Below are 17,460 nucleotides of genomic sequence, written 5' to 3' on the forward strand. Positions count from 1 at the left end.
GCTGATATCTCATTGCTATCGATGATATTTCATTGTAGCTTTGATTTGCATTTATCTAATGATCAATGATATTGAGCAGCTTTTCTGTTTATTTATTTATTTATTTTATTTGTGAGATGGAATTTTGCTCTTGTTGCTCAGGCTGGAGTACAATGGCATGATCTCAGCTCACCACAACCTCTGCTTCCCATGTTCAGATGATTTTCCTGCCTCAGCCTCCCGAGTAGCTGGGATTACAGGCATGCAGTAATCATGCCCAGCTAAATTTTTTGGTATTTTTAGTAGAGACAGGGTTTCTCCATGTTGGTCAGGCTGATCTCGAACTCCCAACCTCAGGTAATCCACCCACCTTGGCCTCCCAAAGTGCTGGGATTACAGGCATGTGCCCAGCCTTGAGCAGCTTTTCATATGCCTCTTTGCCATTTGTATGTCTTCTTTTAAGAAATGTCTATTCAAATATTTTGTCCACCTTTTGATCAGATTATTAGATTTTTTTCCTATAGGGTTGTTTGAGTTCCTTGTATATTCTGGTTATTAACCCCTTGCAGATGGGTGGTTATATACTTTTTTTTTTTTTGAGACAGACTTTCACTTTGTTACCCAGCCTGGAGTGCAGTGGCACGATCTTGATTCACTGCAACCTCCATCTCCTGGGTTCCAGCAATTTCTGGCTAATTTTTGTATTTTTAGTAGAGATGGGTTTTCACCATATTGGCCAGGCTTGTCTCAGACTCCTGACCTCAAGTGATCTGCCCACCTCAGCTTCCCAAAGTGCTGGGATTATAGGCATGAGCCACCGCGCCCAGCTGTTATATGCATTTTTAATGAATACATACTGTCAAATTGCCTTCCATGAAAATTGCACCAAATTACATTCCCACCAGTGGTGTACAATAATGCCTCCCAACACCAGGGATAATCATGTTTTTGGTAGGCAATTTGTGGTATCTCATTTCATTAATGTGCATTTCCCTAACCCATATGTTTTTAGGTGATAGATAAAAAGTGGTATCTCATTGTTGCATTAATTTGCATTTTTCTAAAGCTTATTTCTTTTAAAAAGTAATAATTTCAAAGTACATTTTTCTTTTTAGTAAGCCAATAGAATTTTTTAATTTTCCTCTATTAATTCTGAGATCACCTGAGACAAGGAGACACCAGAGTTTTTAGTCACATCTCACAACCACACACTACAGGCAGTGGAGCTGAAAAGAAAGTGCTCATCTAAGCAACCTTACTGTTTTACAGATTTAAAAAAATAAGGCCGGGTGCATGGTAGCTCACACCTGTAATCCCAGTACTTTGGGAGGCCAAGGCGGGCGGATCACCTGAGGTCGGGAGTTCGAGACCAGCCTGGCCAACATGAAGAAACCCTGTCTCTACTAAAAACTGCAAAATTAGCCAGGCGTGGTGGTGCATACCTGTAATCCCAGCTACTCGGGAGGTTGAAGCAGGAGAATCACTTGAACCTGGCAGGCAAATGTTGCAGTGAGCCGAGAACGTGCCATTGCACTCCAGCCTGGGCAAAAAGAGTGAAACTCTGTCTCAGAGAAATAATAATAACATAAAAGTAAAAAAAATAAAACTAGGTTGGGCATGGTGGCATACGCCTGTAATCCCAGAAATCTGGGAGGCCACGGTGGGTAGATTATGAGGTCAAGAGATCAAGACCATCCTGACCAACATGGTGAAACCCTGTCTCCACTAAAAATACAAAAATTTGCTGGGCGTGGTGGTGCATGCCTATAATCCCAGCTACTCAGGAGGCTGAGGCAAGAGAATTGCTTGAACCTTGAAGGCAGAGGCTGCAATCAGCCGAGATTATGCCACTGCATCCAGCCTGGTGACAGAATGAGACTCCGTCTCAATAAATAAATAAATAAACAAATAAATACAAATAAGGCCCAGTGGTTAAAGAAAAATGTGTCTAATGAAAGCTGTGATAGTTTAATCAAACACAAAATGAGGTTATTTTGTAGCTGCAAAAATGTCTGTGTATTTCAATTTAAGCAATATTATGTAGCATATACTGTACTTGGAAAAAGTTACTCAACAAGGTGCAGCAAGAAAACACAAACATAAAACTCCTTTCAAGGACTCTATGTACAGAAGTAAGGGATTAATATCAACAAAGTGCTTGATGAAAAGCAAAGGGTTAACAATGAAAATGTTTAGAATGAAACTAAATGAGGACAGTTGATGACATAGTCGAATTTATAGAAACTTGTCAGCACATAATGGAAAACAATTTTTTTTTTTTTTTTGGAGACAGAGTCTCTCTCCATTGCCCAGGTTGGAGTGCCATGGTGCCATTGCGGCTCACTGCAGCCTCCGCCTACCGGGTTCAAGCAATTCTTTTGCCTCAGCCTCCCGAATAGCTGGGATTACAGGCATGCGCCACCATGCCCACTAATTTTGTATATTTAGTAGAGACGGGGTTTCACCATGTTAGCCAGGCTGATCTCAAATTCAGGACCTCAGGTGATGCACCCGCCTCGGCCTCCCGAAGTGCTAGGATTACAGGTGTGAGTCACAGCACCCAGCAGGAAAATAATTTGTTAAAACTATTTTAGGGGTGAGGTTTTTAAAATATTATTCTGGTAGGGAAAAAAACTTCACATATGACCACAGTTGTATGTACCTCCCATTAATCTGAATGTGGTTGTACAACAGCAGTTTCAGAAGATTGTGCTATCAGATGCCTCTATGTGGAGAAAGAATAGTCTATTCAATCAACAGGCACTCACTTATTCTAAACCTGGTGCTATGAAGGATCTGCTAAGATCAAAGACAAGGTCTTTCTGTCCTGGAAGAGTTTATCCTAATGGACTAGAAAGACAAAGAAATAACATGAAACAGTATGATAAGAACTATGATCATCCCTTCTGAACGATTGTTGATCAGTCCCTGGGAGTTGTCAGCTCCAGGAAAGCTAGAAACAGGACAGACTGAGGTCAGACGCCAGAGACAGTAGGACCAAGATGCCAAAGCCTTGCCCAGAAGCACAGCACTGGTGTGGAGCTGAGATCAGAAGTGGAGCCAGGGCAAGCCTAGGGGACACATCTAAAGTCAGAAATGGCGGGGGATGGGGAAGAGGTAGGGCAAGGAGATGAGAAGCCTAAAGTAGGAGACCAGCGAAAGTTTGTGGGAAGAACATTCTGTTGTGTGGGGACTTTCTCAAGGCCCTATTGACCAACCCCAGGAAACAATCCACTGCTGACTTAAAGGCTATACTCTCTGACCAAGTATATAACTGTAGGAGTGGTATAAAGTGGTCGGGGAGTCATCAACCTGAATTTTTGAGGCTTCAAAGAAGAAGTAGTGGAGAATGTGGTCTGGTCTGTTTGAAGGGTGGAGGACAGAAAGGAAATGGTGCAGCATGAGGCTGATAAATCGGTACCAAGAACAAACATTCATTGAGCACTTTCTCTGGGACAGGCCAAGTGTGAAGGGCTTCACACTCACGACCTTATTTAAGCCCCACAACAACCTTGTAGGATAAACTCTATTATTAGCCGTACTTCACAGATTAAGAAATTAAGAAACTGCAGATTCGAGATTTCTCTAAGGTTTCACACTATAATGTGAGTTCTAACTCTAGAACTCTATTATTTAACTACTAAATATGCTCTGTGGGGCATGACTATAAAGAGGCTTTCTCAGACTAAAGGTTGTGCACTTTCTGTTTCAGGTATGGTGATACCTGTTTGGAGGTCTGGCTTAATGTCATCAGCATAAACTTTAGAGCCTTTGGATCTGGGTTCAAATCACTATGACCTGGTGAGACTCCTTGTTCAAGGTAATTTCCTTAGGCATCATTTTCCTGTTCTGAATTAAGAATAATCACAGTGTCTTTTTGCTGGAATGTTGTGAGACTTAAATATGACAATGTACATGAAAGCATCGGTTGACTACAAAGCTAAACGTAAATATTAACCGTTGTGCGTTCTGCTGTATTTTATATAAACCCTCAAGGCAGCCACGAAGCAGAGTGATATGAGAACCATCTGGAGACTATTTTAATGATCCAGATGAAGGATGATGACAAGGGCCTACGCCAAGGCAGTGGCAGTGAGGGTGGAGAGAAAGGACATATTTAAAGGATATTTAGGACGCTTTACAAAACAGAACCTAATGACAGATTGGATACAGAGAGGGAGAGGAAAGGGGGTCGGAATGATTCAGAGTTTTATGTTGAGTAATCGGGTGAATGGTGATGTCATTAATTAAGGAAGAAGAGTAGGCAGCATAATATGTTCTATTTCAGGAATATTGTGATGAGGTGTCTATGAGACATCCAGTAAGCGGACATGTGAAATGTGAGTGGGACTATGAGGGGGGTGCTCAGAAAAGAGATGTGCCATAGATTCAGATTTGGACATCACTGGGTATTTGTGAGACTAAAACTCTGACAATAGATGTGATGTCCAGCTAAGACGTAAAGCAATGGTTTGTACCCCTTTAAAGTCAAGGAACCTTTCCACTCACACACAAAAATAAATGCTTATGCTAAAACCCAGTTTGCAAAACAGCTCAAAATGAAGCCTTTCTGGTTAAATCCAGAGTGAATTGCCTGGAGCCCACTTCTTGAGACAGTCTCTGAACAGGTTTAACTGAGCCCGGTTTGAGAACCACCTACATGGAAAAGAGAAGAGGGTGAGTTATAACCACTAAACAGAGTCTGAAAGAAAGCAGCTTGTGCAAAATCAGACTGGAATTTTAGTTTTAGATTTTTTGTGAAAAGCTTTTTTGAAACTTTAATGAATTTGGAAGCTTCACCCAGTTATTTGCAGTACTAATACTCATTCTGGCCTGCTCTTACAGATGTTTGATCCTGTGTTTCAACATCTGTGTATGCCCACCAGAAGCCGCAGGGCCATTCAGATAAAGATAGTTGGCTGAGTTTCCAAGTCTGCCTTTCCAAGTTCACGCACATTAGTTTTCCTTCTTATCAGCAGAGGCTTGTCTTGTACACATCCTCTGGGTCATTCGCGCTGAGATCACCATGTTAGTCCTAATTACCTTGATTCTTTTTTTTTTTTTTTTATTATACTTTAAGTTCTAGGGTACATGTGCATGACGTTTATATCATGTATAACTCCCCAATGCAATCCCTCCCTCCTCCCCCCTCCCCATGATAGGCCCCAGTGTGTGATGTTCCCCTTCCCGAGTCCAAGTGATCTCATTGTTCAGTTCCCACCTATGAGTGAGAACATGCGGTGTTTGGTTTTCTCTTCTTGTGATAGTTTGCTAAGAATGATGGTTTCCAGCTGCATCCATGTCCCTACAAAGGATGCAAACTCATCCTTTTTTATGGCTGCATAGTATTCCATGGTGTATATGTGCCACATTTTCTTAATCCAGTCTGTCACAGATGGACATTTGGGTTGATTCCAAGTCTTTGCTATTGTGAATAGTGCCGCAATATTACCTTGATTCTTATGTGATCTCTAAACCAGATAAATGCCCATCCACCCAAGCAGTTGTTTAATAAAAGTTATCTTAAATATTTAACTTGTAAATGTTTTAAGAAGTCGAATTGGTGAAACCTTTTCTCCGAATTAAATCAATTGAGTCTGCTTATTATTTCAACACCATCAAGGATTTAATCCTAAATCCACTAAGGGTATCTTGATTTGGTTATTAAATCAGAAACACCTAATCATATGATAAGGAAAGATAATAAGAGCAAGACAAAGAGGAGAGCAGAGGGAGACCAAAGGAAAGAAGCAAGGACACCGGGTGATTATATTAACAGCTACTTTAAAAACAAAAACAATAGCACTCTAACATATCAGTGATCTAACACAATAAAAATTTATCTCTCACTCAAAGTTCAGCGTTGTGGATATTTATGATTGGCATGTGATGGTTCATATTGTGACTTGGATACGCTTTTAGAGCCTCTACTTCTTTTTTTTTTTTTTTTGAGACGGAGTCTTGCTCTGTCCCCAGGCGCCTGCCAGCACGCCCAGCTAGTTTTTTGTATTTTTTAGTAGAGACGGGGTTTCCCCGTGTTAGCCAGGATGGTCTCGATCTCCTGACCTCAGGATCCGCCCGTCTTGGCCTCCCAAAGTGCTGGGATTACAGGCTTGAGCCACCGTGCCCGGCCCAGAGCCTCTACTTCTTTGCCTGGATCCTTTGCCACTTAGCGAGTGGATTGTGGACAAGAAGACTGCATGGGAGAGGTTTCTATGGGCCAGGCTGAAGGTGAGTGCATCACTCCTTTGCACGTTCCCTCGGCCAGAATGAGCCACAGAGCCAGGCTTATCTGCAAGGGGGTTGGGGGGGTTGAGAAGTATCATCCAGCCTTGTCCCCAGAGCTAAATGGAAGTGGAGAAAGTGAGCAGCAGCTGGTCTTTGGTACAGATGAAACAAAAAGTGCCCATGAACAGGTTTTGTAAAAATGAGGAAAAATGAATCCCTGGTACATAAAAATTTTCAGCCTGGGATTCTTCTTATACAGAAATCTTAGTCCGAAGGTCTGAGAGAGGTGCATATTGAATACTCCCAACCCTGTCACAGATACCAGTTAATTCCTAGATAGGAGGGAATTACTATGTTTTTCAGAGGTACCAAAGAAAATATTCATCAATTTTATAGATAAGATCTAATTCTTAAAACATTAAGAAAGTATTTTATTTCAAATAATGAAATAAAATATATTGTATTTGTTGCAGCTGAGCATTATTATATAAACTTTTCCTTTACAAACTTCTCATAAAAACTTGTTCACATTCTTACCCCAAAAAAAGTTTTCAAAAAGCTAAACACTTACCCACTGAGTCATAGAATAATTGGAATTTTGACAGGAAGATAACTGTAAAACAGTTCTTTAAAGAGGAGCAGCACTCTGCTTTATTTAAACTCCACAAAGTAGGTAAGCGTTTTATGGGTCGTGGATTTTCTAATTCAAGGTGTTATGCAATATGCAGCTGGGCTTTGAATGGCTTCCTCCTTTGTTCTTCTTGCACGCACATGCCATTTGGTGACATCCTGAGGTCTGGGAGGCTATTGGATTAGACCTTCTGCAAAGGAAAGGTTATTCTACACCATGTATAAGAAAAAGCTTTGATGATTCACAAAATTAAAGCTTTTTACTTCCCAGCAGGGGAGATTTCCCAGCCAATATGTTGAAAGGAAAGTGGCTGTATTAAAACTTGCGCCCTGATAGAACCAGAGATCCCAGCTGGCTTTCGCAGGAGGGACACAGCATTATGGTGATGTTGATTAGACAACTTTTAAACAGCACCAGTAGACAAAGGCATTTTCAGCCTCCAAAAAAGAAATGGAATGAGTGCCAAGTCTGCATTTGATGGAGAGTATGAGGCTTGTTCCAGGAAATGTTTTCTCATTATAGAGTAATGCTTGAGGAAGCACACATCAGTTTCATGCCCCTTCATGATTTGTCCTGTACCACTGGTTCAACCCATTGAGGGATGTCTGATAAGAAAAACTTTGCCTGAAAAAAAGTTTTTGCCTTAGAAAACATAGGTTAATTGCATTTGACTTGGCTGCGAGTAACAGTAGGGTCTTCCATCTCTTTCTTGTCACCTTTTTAATTGCACTCAGTGTTTTTGCTTCTTCTGCTTGAAGAGAGCACTGAAACAATGTGTACTGGTGTGTAATCGGCATCAGACTTGATTACTTAGTAATCCGTAAAGAACTTGAAACTCAATAAAAGAAGTTCTCAGTAGACGTTTCCTTTTGGGGGCATATCAAAAGAAAGTTGTCTTTTTCTTTTCTTTCCCATTTTATACAGATTTTTTAATGCCAGAATTCTATCCTTAATGTATTTCGATCTTTAATCATTCTGATTAGACAGCCATTGCAAAAATATCCGTAAAACAAGCAGTCCTCCAATTGTGCCTGGAGCATGGTATTTTACAGAGTATGTTATGTAGAACACCATGGTTCTTGAGGTAATTATAGGTGCTATGTGAATGCAGGATGTATTCATTAATAACAGAATTAATTATTCCAGAATTTATTATATGACTCACATATAATAGAAAAGTCACCCCATTTCGATTCTCTTTGAATCATTTTATCAAGGAGAAAGTTTCAACTTAATGACATTTTTCCAAGTACTTCTTTTTAATGAGACAAGTTTCAGGCTGAGTGTCATCAGCAGACAATTTTATCTACCTAGAACTTAATTACATTTTATTCTCCTTACTTTTATTTTCATTTTTCATCTATGTATAGCAGTTGAAACAGATTGCCCAGCTATCAAATGATATACAGTTTTCTTTTAAAATGTAATGCCTAAAAGGGAGTCAATATAAAGGAAAATACCAAGTGATGAGTAAGTGGTTTATAGACTCAACAATTAAGCTATCAGATCCTAGACTTTTATTTGATGAGAGACTTTTTTTATTACTGTTTCAATCTCCTTACTGGTTATTGATCTGATCTGTTCATATATTCTCTATTTTTTTTTTTTTTGACATGGAGTTTCACTCTTGTTGCCCAGGCTGGAGTGTAATGGCGCAGTCTCAGCTCACTGCAACCTCCGCCTCCTGGATTCAAGCGATTCTCCTGCCTCATCCTCCTGAGTAGCTGGGATTGCAGGCATGCTCCATCATGCCCAGCTAATTTTGTGTTTTTAGATGGGACTGGGTTTCACCATGTTGGTCAGGCTGGTCTTGAACTCCTGACCTCAGATGATCTAACCACCTCAGCCTCCCAAAGTGCTGGGATTACAGACATGAGCCATCGTACCCGGCCATATGTTTTATTTCTTCATGATTCAGTCTTGGTAGGTTATATGTGTTGAGGAATTAATCCATTTCTTCTAGCTTATCCAATTGTTGGCATACAATTTGTTCAGAGAAATCTCTTTTTCTTTTCTTGTGGGTTTTTTTTTATACTTTAAGTTCTAGGGTACACGTGCAAAACATGCAGGTTTGTTACATATGTACGCATGTGCCATGTTGGTGTGCTGCACCCATTAACTCTTCATTTACATTAGATATACCTCCTAACGCTATCCTACCCCCCTCCCCCCACCCTACGACAGGCCCCAGTGTGTGATGTTCGCCACCCTGTGTCCAAGTGTTCTCATTGTTCAGTTCTCACCTATGAGTGAGAACATGCAGTGCTTGGTTTTCTGTCCTTGAGATAGTTTGCTCAGAATGATGGTTTCCAGCTTCATCCATGTCCCTATAAAAGACATGAACTCATCCTTTTTAATGGCTGCATAGTATTCCATGGTGTATATGTGCCACATTTTCTTAATCCAGTCTATCGTTGATGGACATTTGGGTTGGTTCCAAGTCTTTGCTAATGTGAATAGTGCTGCAATAAACATACATGTGCATGTGTCTTTGTAGCAGCATGATTTATAATCCTTTGGGTATATACCCAATAATGGGATTGCTGGGTCAAATGATATTTCTTGTTCTAGATGCTTGAGGAATCGCCACACTGTCTTCCACAATGGTTGAACTAGTTTACAGTCCCACCAACAATGTAAAAGTGTTCCTATTTCTCCACATCCTCTCCAGCATCTGTTGTTTCCTGACTTTTTAATGATTGCCATTCTAACTGGCACGAGATGGTATCTCCTTGTGGTTTTGATTTGCATTTCTCTGATGGCCAGTGATGATGAATATTTTTTCATGTGTCTGTTGCCTGCATAGATGTCTTCTTTTGAGAAGTGTCTGTTCATATCCTTCACCCACTTTTTGATGGGGTTGTTTGATTTTTTCTTGTAAATTTGTTTAAGTTCTTTGTAGATTCTGGATATTAGCCCTTTGTCAGATGGGTAGGTTGTAAAAATTTTCTCCCATTCTGTAGGTTGCCTGTTCATGGTGATGATAGTTTCTTTTGCTGTGTAGAAGCTCTTTAGTTTAATTAGATCCCATTAGTCTATTTTGGCTTTTGTTGCCATTGCTTTCGGTGTTTTAGTCATGAAGTCCTTGCCCATGCCTATGTCCTGAATGGTATTGCCTAGGTTTTCTTCTAGGGTTTTTATGGTTTTAGATCTAACATTTAAGTCTTTACTCCATCATGAATTAATTTTTGTATAAGGTGTAAGGAAGGGATCCAGTTTCAGCTTTCTACATATGGCTAGCCAGTTTTCCCAGCACCATTTATTAAATAGGGAATCCTTTCCCCATTTCTTGTTTCTCTCAGATTTGTCAAAGATCAGATGGTTGTAGATGTGTGGTATTATTTCTGAGGGCTCTGTTCTGTTCCGTTGGTCTATATCTCTATTTTGGTACCAGTACCATGCTGTTTTGGTTACTGTAGCCTTGTAGTATAGGTTGAAGTCAGGTAGCATGATGCCTCCAGCTTTCTTCTTTTGGCTTAGGATTGTCCTGGCAATGCAGGCTCTTTTTTGGTTCCATATGAACTTTAAAGTAGTTTTTTCCAATTCTGTGAAGAAAGTCGTTGGTAGCTTGATGGGGATGGCATTGAATCTGTAAATTACCTTGGGCAGTATGGCCATTTTCATGATATTGATTCTTCCTATCCATGAGCATGGAATGTTCTCCCATTTGTGTGTGTCCTCTTTTATTTCCTTGAGCAATGGTTTGTAGCTCTCCTTGAAGAGGTCCTTCACATCCCTTGTAAGTTGGATTGCTAGGTATTTTATTCTCTTTGAAGCAATTGTGAATGGAAGTTCACTCATTATTTGGCTCTCTGTTTGTCTGTTATTGGTGTAGAGGAATGCTTGTGATTTTTGCACATTGATTTTGTGTCCTGAGACTTTGCTGAAGTTGCTTATCAGCTTAAGAAGATTTTGGACTGAGAAAGTGGGGTTTTCTAACTATACAATCATGTCATCTGCAAACAGGGACAATTTGACTTCCTCTTTTCCTAATTGAATACCCTTTATTTCTTTCTCCTGACTGATTGCCCTGGCCAGAACTTCCAACACTATGTTGAATAGGAGTGGTGAGAGAGGGCATCCCTGTCTTGTGTTTTCAAAGGGAATGCTTCCAGTTTTTGCCCATTCAGTATGATATTGGCTGTGGGTCTGTCATAAATAGCTCTTATTATTTTGAGATACGTTCCATCAGTACCTAGTTTATTGAGAGTTTATAGTGTGAAGGGCTGTTGAATTTTCTCAAACACCTTTTCTGCATCTGTTGAGATAATCATGTGGTTTTTGTCTTTGGTTCTGTTTATATGATGGATTACATTTATTGATTTTCATGTGTTGAACCAGCCTAGCATCCCAGGGATGAAGCCAGCTTGATCATGGTGGATAAGCTTTTTGATGTGCTGCTAGATTCAGTTTGCCAGTATTTTATTGAGGATTTTCACATCAATGATCATCAGGAATATTGGTCTAACATTCTCTTTTTTTGTTGTGTCTCTGCCAGGCTTTGGTATCAGGATGATGCTGGCCTCATAAAATGGTTTAGGGAAGATTCCCTCTTTTTCTATTCATTGGAATAGTTTCAGAAGGAATGGTACCAGCTCCTCTTTCTACCTCTGTTAGAATTCAGCTGTGAATCCATCTGGTCCTGGACTTTTTTTGGTTGGTAGGCTATTAATTATTGCCTCAATTTCAGAGCCTGTTATTGGTCTATTCAGGGATTCAACTTCTTCCTGGTTTAGTCTTGGAGAGTGTCTGTGTCCAGGAATTTATCCATTTCTTCTATATTTTCTAGTTCATTTGTATAGAGGTGTTTATAGTATTTTCCGATGGTATTTTGTATTTCTGTGGGATCGGTGGTGGTATCCCCTTTATCATTTTTTATTGTGTCTATTTGATTCTTCTCTCTTTTCTTCTTTATTAGTCTTGCTAGCAGTCTATCAATTTTGTTGATCTTTTCAAAAAAACAGCCCCTGGATTCAATGGTTTTTTTGAAGGTTTTTTTGTGTCTCTATCTCCTTCAGTTCTGCTCTGATCTTAGTTATTTCTTGCCTTCTGCTGGCTTTTGAATTTGTTTGCTCTTGCTCCTCTAATTCTTTTAATTGTGATGCTAGGGTGTCGATTTTAGATCTTTCCTGCTTTCTCATGTGGGCATTTAGTGCTATAAATTTCCCAGAGATTCTGCTATGTTGTGTCTTTGTTCTCATTGGTTTCAAAGAACATCTTTATTTCTGCCATCATTTCATTATTTACCCAGTAGTCATTCAAGAGTAGGTTGATCAGTTTCCATGTAGTTGAGCAGTCTTGAGTGAGTTTCTTAATCCTGAGTTCTAGTCTGATTGCACTGTGGTCTCAGAGACAGTTTGTTATAATTTCTGTTCTTTTGCATTTGCTGAGGAGTACTTTACTTCCAACTATGTGGTCAATTTTGGAATAAATGCAATGTGGTGTTGAGAAGAATGTATATTCTCTTGATTTGGGGTGGAGAGTTCTGTAGATGCCTATTAGGTCCGCTTGGTGCAGAGCTGAGTTCAATTCCTGGAAATCCTTGTTAACTTTCTGTCTTGGTGATCTGTCTAATGTTGACAGTGGGGTGTTAAAGTCTCCCATTATTATTGTATGGGAGTCTAAGTCTCTTTGTAGGTCTCTACAGACTTGCTTTATGAATCTGGATGCTCCTTTATTGGGTGCATATATATTTAGGATAGTTAGCTCTTCTTGTTGAATTGATCCCTTTACCATTATGTAATGGCCTTCTTTGTCTCTTTTGATCTTTGTTTGTATAAAGTCTGTTTTATCAGAGACTAGTATTGCAACCCCTGCTTTTTTTTGTTCTCCATTTGCTTGGTAGATCTTCCTCCATCCCTTTATTTTGAGCCTATGTATGTCTCTGCATGTGAGATGGGTCTTTGGAATACAGCACACTGATGGGTCTTGACTCTTTATCCAATTTGTCAGTCTATGTCTTCATTGGAGCATTTAGCCCATTACATTTAAGGTTAATATTGTTATGTGTGAATCTGATCCTGTCATTATGATGTTAGCTGGTTATATTGCTCGTTAGTTTGTGCATTTTCTTTCTAGCATTGATGGTCTTTGCACTTTGTCATGTTTTTGCAATGGCTTTGTTGTTCCTTTCCATGTTTAGTGCTTCCTTCAGGAGCTCTTGTAAGGCAGGCCTGGTGGTGACAAAAATCTCTCAGCATTTGTTTGTCTGTAAAGGATTTTATTTCTCCTTCACTTATGAAGCTTAGTTAGGCTGGATATGAAATTCTGAGTTGAAAGTTCTTTTCTTTAAGAATGTTTGATATTGGCCCCCATCTTTTCTGGTTTGTAGAGTTTCTGCTGAGAGATCCACTGTTAGTCTGATGGGCTTCCCTTTGTGGGTAACCCGATCTTTCTCTCTGGCTGCCCTTAACATTTTTTCCTTCATTTGAACTTTGGTGAATCTGACAATTATGTGTCTTGGAGTTGCTCTTCTCGAGGAATATCTCTGTGGTGTTCTCTGTATTTCCTGAATTGGAATGTTGTCCTACCTTAGTAGGTTTAGGAAGTTCTCCTGGATAATATCCTGAAGAGTGTTTTCCAGCTTGATTCCATTCTCCCCATCACTTTCAGGTACATCAATCAGACATAGATTTGGTCTTTTCACATAGTCCCATATTTCTTGGAGGCTTTGTTCATTTCTTTTTACTCTTTTTTCTCTAAACTCCTCTTCTCACTTCATTTCATTCATTTGATCTTCAATCACTGATACCCTTTCTTCCACTTGATTGAATTGGTTACTGAAGCTTGTGCATGCATCATGTAGTTCTCATGCCATGGTTTTCAACTCCATCAGGTCATTTAAGGTCTTCTTTACACTGTTTATTCTAGTTAGCCATTCATCTAATCTTTTTTCAAGGTTTTTAGCTTCTTTGCGATGGGTTCGAACATCCTCCTTTAGCTCAGAGAAGTTCATAATTACCAATCATCTGAAGACTTCTCTCAACTCGTCAAAGTCATTCTCTGTCCAGCTTTGTTCTGTTGCTGGGTAGGAGCTGCATTCCTCTGGAGGAGAATAGACGCTCTTATTTTTAGAATTTTCAGCTTTTCTGCTCTGGTTTCTCCCCGTCTTTGTGGTTTTATTTACCTTTGGTCTTTGAGGATGGTGACATACAGATGGGGTTTTGGTCTGGATGTCCTTTCTGTTTGTCAGTTTTCCTTCTAAGAGTCAGGACCCTCAGCTGCAGGTCTGATGGAATTTGCTAGAGGTTCACTCCAGACCCTGTTTACCTGGATATCACCAGGGGAGCCTGCAGAACAGCAAATATTACAGAACAGCAAATGTTGCTGCCTGATCCTTCCTCTGGAAGCTTCGTCTCAGAGGGGTACCCAGCTGTATGAGGTGTCAGTTGGCCCCTACTGGGAGGTGTCTGTCAGTTGGCCCTACTGGGAGGTGTCTCCCAGTTGGGCTACTCGGGGGTCAGGGACCCAATTGAGGAGGCAGTCTGTCTGTTCTCAGATTTCAAACTCCATGCTGGGAAAACCACTACTCTCTTCAAAGCTGTCAGACAGGGATGTTTAAGTCTGCAGAAGTTTCTGCTGCCTTTTGTTCAGCTATGCCCTGCCCCTAGACGTGGAGTCTACAGAGGCAGGCAGGCCTCCATGAACTGTGGTGAGTTCCACCCAGTTCGAACTTCCTGAGCACTTCGTTTACCTACTCAAGCATCAGCAATGGTGGATGCCCCTCCCCCAGCCTCACTGCCACCTTGCAGTTCGATCTCAGACTGCTGTGCTAGCAGTGAGTGAGGCTTTGTAGGCGTGGGACCCTCCAAGCCAGGCATGGGATATAATATCCTGGTGTGCCGTTTGCCAAGACCATTGGAAAAGCGCAGTATTAGGGTGGGAGTGTCCCAATTTTCCAGGTACCATCTGTCACGGCTTCCCTTGGCTAGGAGAGGAAATTCCCTGACCCCTTGCACCTCCTGGGTGAGGCAACGCCCCACCCTGCTTCAGCTCACAGTCGTTCGTTGCACGCACTGTCCTGCACCCACTGTCCGACAAGCCCCAGTGAGATGAACCCGGTACCTCAGTTGGAAATGCAGAAATCACCCATCTTCCGCGTCACTCACACTGGGAACTATAGACTGGAGCTATTCCTATTCGGCCATCTTGGAACCTCCTGTTCAGAGTAATCTCTTACAATCTTTGGTATTTCTATGGTATCAGTTGTAATGTCCCCTCTTTCATTTATTTAGAGAAAGTCTTCTTCAAAGAGAGAGTCTTCTGCTGGGCGCAGTGATTCACGCCTGTAATCCCAGTACTTTGAGAGGCTAAGGAAGGCAGATCACAAGGTCAAAAGATCAAGACCATCCTGGCCAACCAACATGGTGAAACCCCGTCTCTACTAAAAATAAAAAATTAGCTGGGCATAGTGGTGCACGCCTGTAGTCCCAGCTACTTGGGAGGCTGTGGCAGAAGAATTGCTTGCACCTGGGAGGCGGAGGTTGCATTGAGCCAAGATTGTGCTACTGCACTCTAGCCTAGGCTACAGAGCAAGACTGCGTCTCAAAAGAAAAAATAAAAAGAGAGAGAGAGAGTCTTTTTTCTCTTTTTTTCTTAGTCTAGTTAAAGGTTTGTCAATTTTGTTTATCTCTTCAAAAAACAAACTCAATTTCATATAAAGAAGAAAATTTAAAGAACTAATACTTAATGTCTCTCAACCTCTTTCAAAAACTTGAAGAAGAGGGAATACTTCAAACTCATTTTGCAAGGCCAGCATTACTCTGATACCAAAGCCAGACAAGGATACTATAAGGAAAGAAAATTATAGGCCAATATTTCCAATAAATATAGATGCAAAAATCCTCAGCAAAATACTAGCAAACCGAGCTCAACAGTATATCATAAGAATCATTCACTATAATCAAATGGGATTTATCCCAGGGATGCAAGAATGGCTCAACATACAAAAATCAACAAATTTGATGCATCATATTTAAAGAATTAAGGACAAAAATCACATGATTCTCACAATAGATGAAGAAAAAACATTTGAGAAAATTCAACATTCTTCCATAATAAAAACTCTCAACAAATTAGGTACAGAAAGAATGTACCCCAATACAATAAAGGCCATATGTGACAAACTCACAGCTAACATCACACTCAGTGGTGAAAACTTGAAAGCTTTTTCTCTAAGATCAGGAACAAGAAAAGGATACCCGATTTCTCACCATTTCTATTCAACATAGTACTGGAAGTCCTAGCCAGAACAGTTAGGCGAGAGAAAAAATAAAAGGCATCCAAATTAGAACAGAAGAACTTAAGTTGTCTCTGCAGACAACATGATCTTATATATAGACGACCCTAAGTCCTTCACCAGAAAACTGTTAGAATTAATAAACAAATTCAGTAAAATTACAGGATAGAAATTCAAAATACAAAAATCAGTAGAGTTTGTATGTAGTACAATGAATTATCTGAAAAAGAAATTTTTTAAAATCCTATTACATATAGCGGCAGCGAGGGGCTCACTGAGGTGCTCAGATTCTCGTAGCTGTGCTGGGATTTAACCACCATCATGTCAAGCAAAAGAGGAAACACCAAGAAATGCCCTTAGTGCACAACATCCAATGTGTTTGCTATGTTTGACCAGTCACAGATTCAGGAGTTCAAAGGGGCCTTCAACATGATTGATTGGAACAGAGATGGTTTCATCAACAAGGAAGATTTGCAGGATGTGCTTGCTTCACTGGGGAAGAGTCCAACTAATGGGTATCCGGATACCATGATGAATGAGGCTCCAGGCCCCATCAATTTCACCATGTTCCTCACCATGTTTGGTGAGAAGTTAAATGGCACAGATCCTGAAGATGTCATCAGAAATATTTTTGCTCGCTTTGGTGAAGAAGTAACTGGCACAATTCGGGAAGATTACCTGTGAGAGCTGCTGACAACCATGGGGGATGGGTTCATGGATGAAGAAGCGGATGAGCTGTACAGAGAAGATCTTATTGACAAAAAGGGGAATTTAAATTACATTGAGTTCACACCCATCCTAAAACACGGAGCAGAAGACAAAGATGACTGAAAGAACTTCAAGTTCCAGCCAAACATTCCTTCTTGCCACTTTGGGTATTTCTGAGATTTTTCTCTTGCATGCCCTTAGCTTTACAGCTTTTGCATGTCCTGTTGTATTTATTCTCAGCCATTTGGGGCACATGTATCTTTATACTCAGACTGGAAATGGGACTTTCTATTAAAATCATTTTCAGAATAGAAAACAGGGTAATTGGCTGGGTGCGGTGGCTCATGGCTATAATCCCAGCACTTTGGGAGGCCGAGGCAGGTGGATCACGAGGTCAGGAGTTCAAGACCAGCCTGACCAACATGATGAAACCTGGTCTCTACTAAAAATACAAAAATTAGCCAGCATGGTGGTGCACACCTGTAATCCCAGCTACTCGGGAGGCTGAGGCAGAAGAATTGCTTGAACCTAGAAGGCGGAGGTTGCAGTGAGCCGAGATCCTGCCACTGCACTCCAGCCTGGGTGACAGAGCGAGACTCCATCTCAAAAAAACAAAAAAGAAGTCAGGTGCAGTGGCTCATGCCTGTGATCCTAGCACTTTGGGAGGCCAAGGCGG

General features: G+C 40.6%; 1 protein-coding gene and 1 pseudogene across 2 annotated transcripts in view; both read left to right on the forward strand.

The window, feature by feature from the left end:
- Window positions 1-4,999, forward strand: part of TMEM67 (transmembrane protein 67) — a 98,160-nt gene extending 93,161 nt beyond the window's left edge. Inside the window, exons 30-31 of one of the 2 annotated variants that reach the window (XR_004435239.1) lie at window positions 3,692-3,799; window positions 4,825-4,999. The gene's annotated coding sequence lies outside the window, so the exon portion shown is untranslated. Of the gene's footprint in view, window positions 1-3,691 lie in introns of both variants that reach the window. The other variant, XR_004435238.1, reaches the window with a different exon arrangement.
- Window positions 5,000-16,388: 11,389 nt separating this feature from the next.
- Window positions 16,389-17,036, forward strand: LOC117078892 (annotated as a pseudogene).
- Window positions 17,037-17,460: the final 424 nt, after the last annotated feature.

Source organism: Trachypithecus francoisi, unplaced genomic scaffold (assembly GCF_009764315.1).
Source record: "Trachypithecus francoisi isolate TF-2019V2 unplaced genomic scaffold, Tfra_2.0 Lachesis_group7, whole genome shotgun sequence".
Lineage (NCBI taxonomy): Eukaryota > Metazoa > Chordata > Mammalia > Primates > Cercopithecidae > Trachypithecus > Trachypithecus francoisi.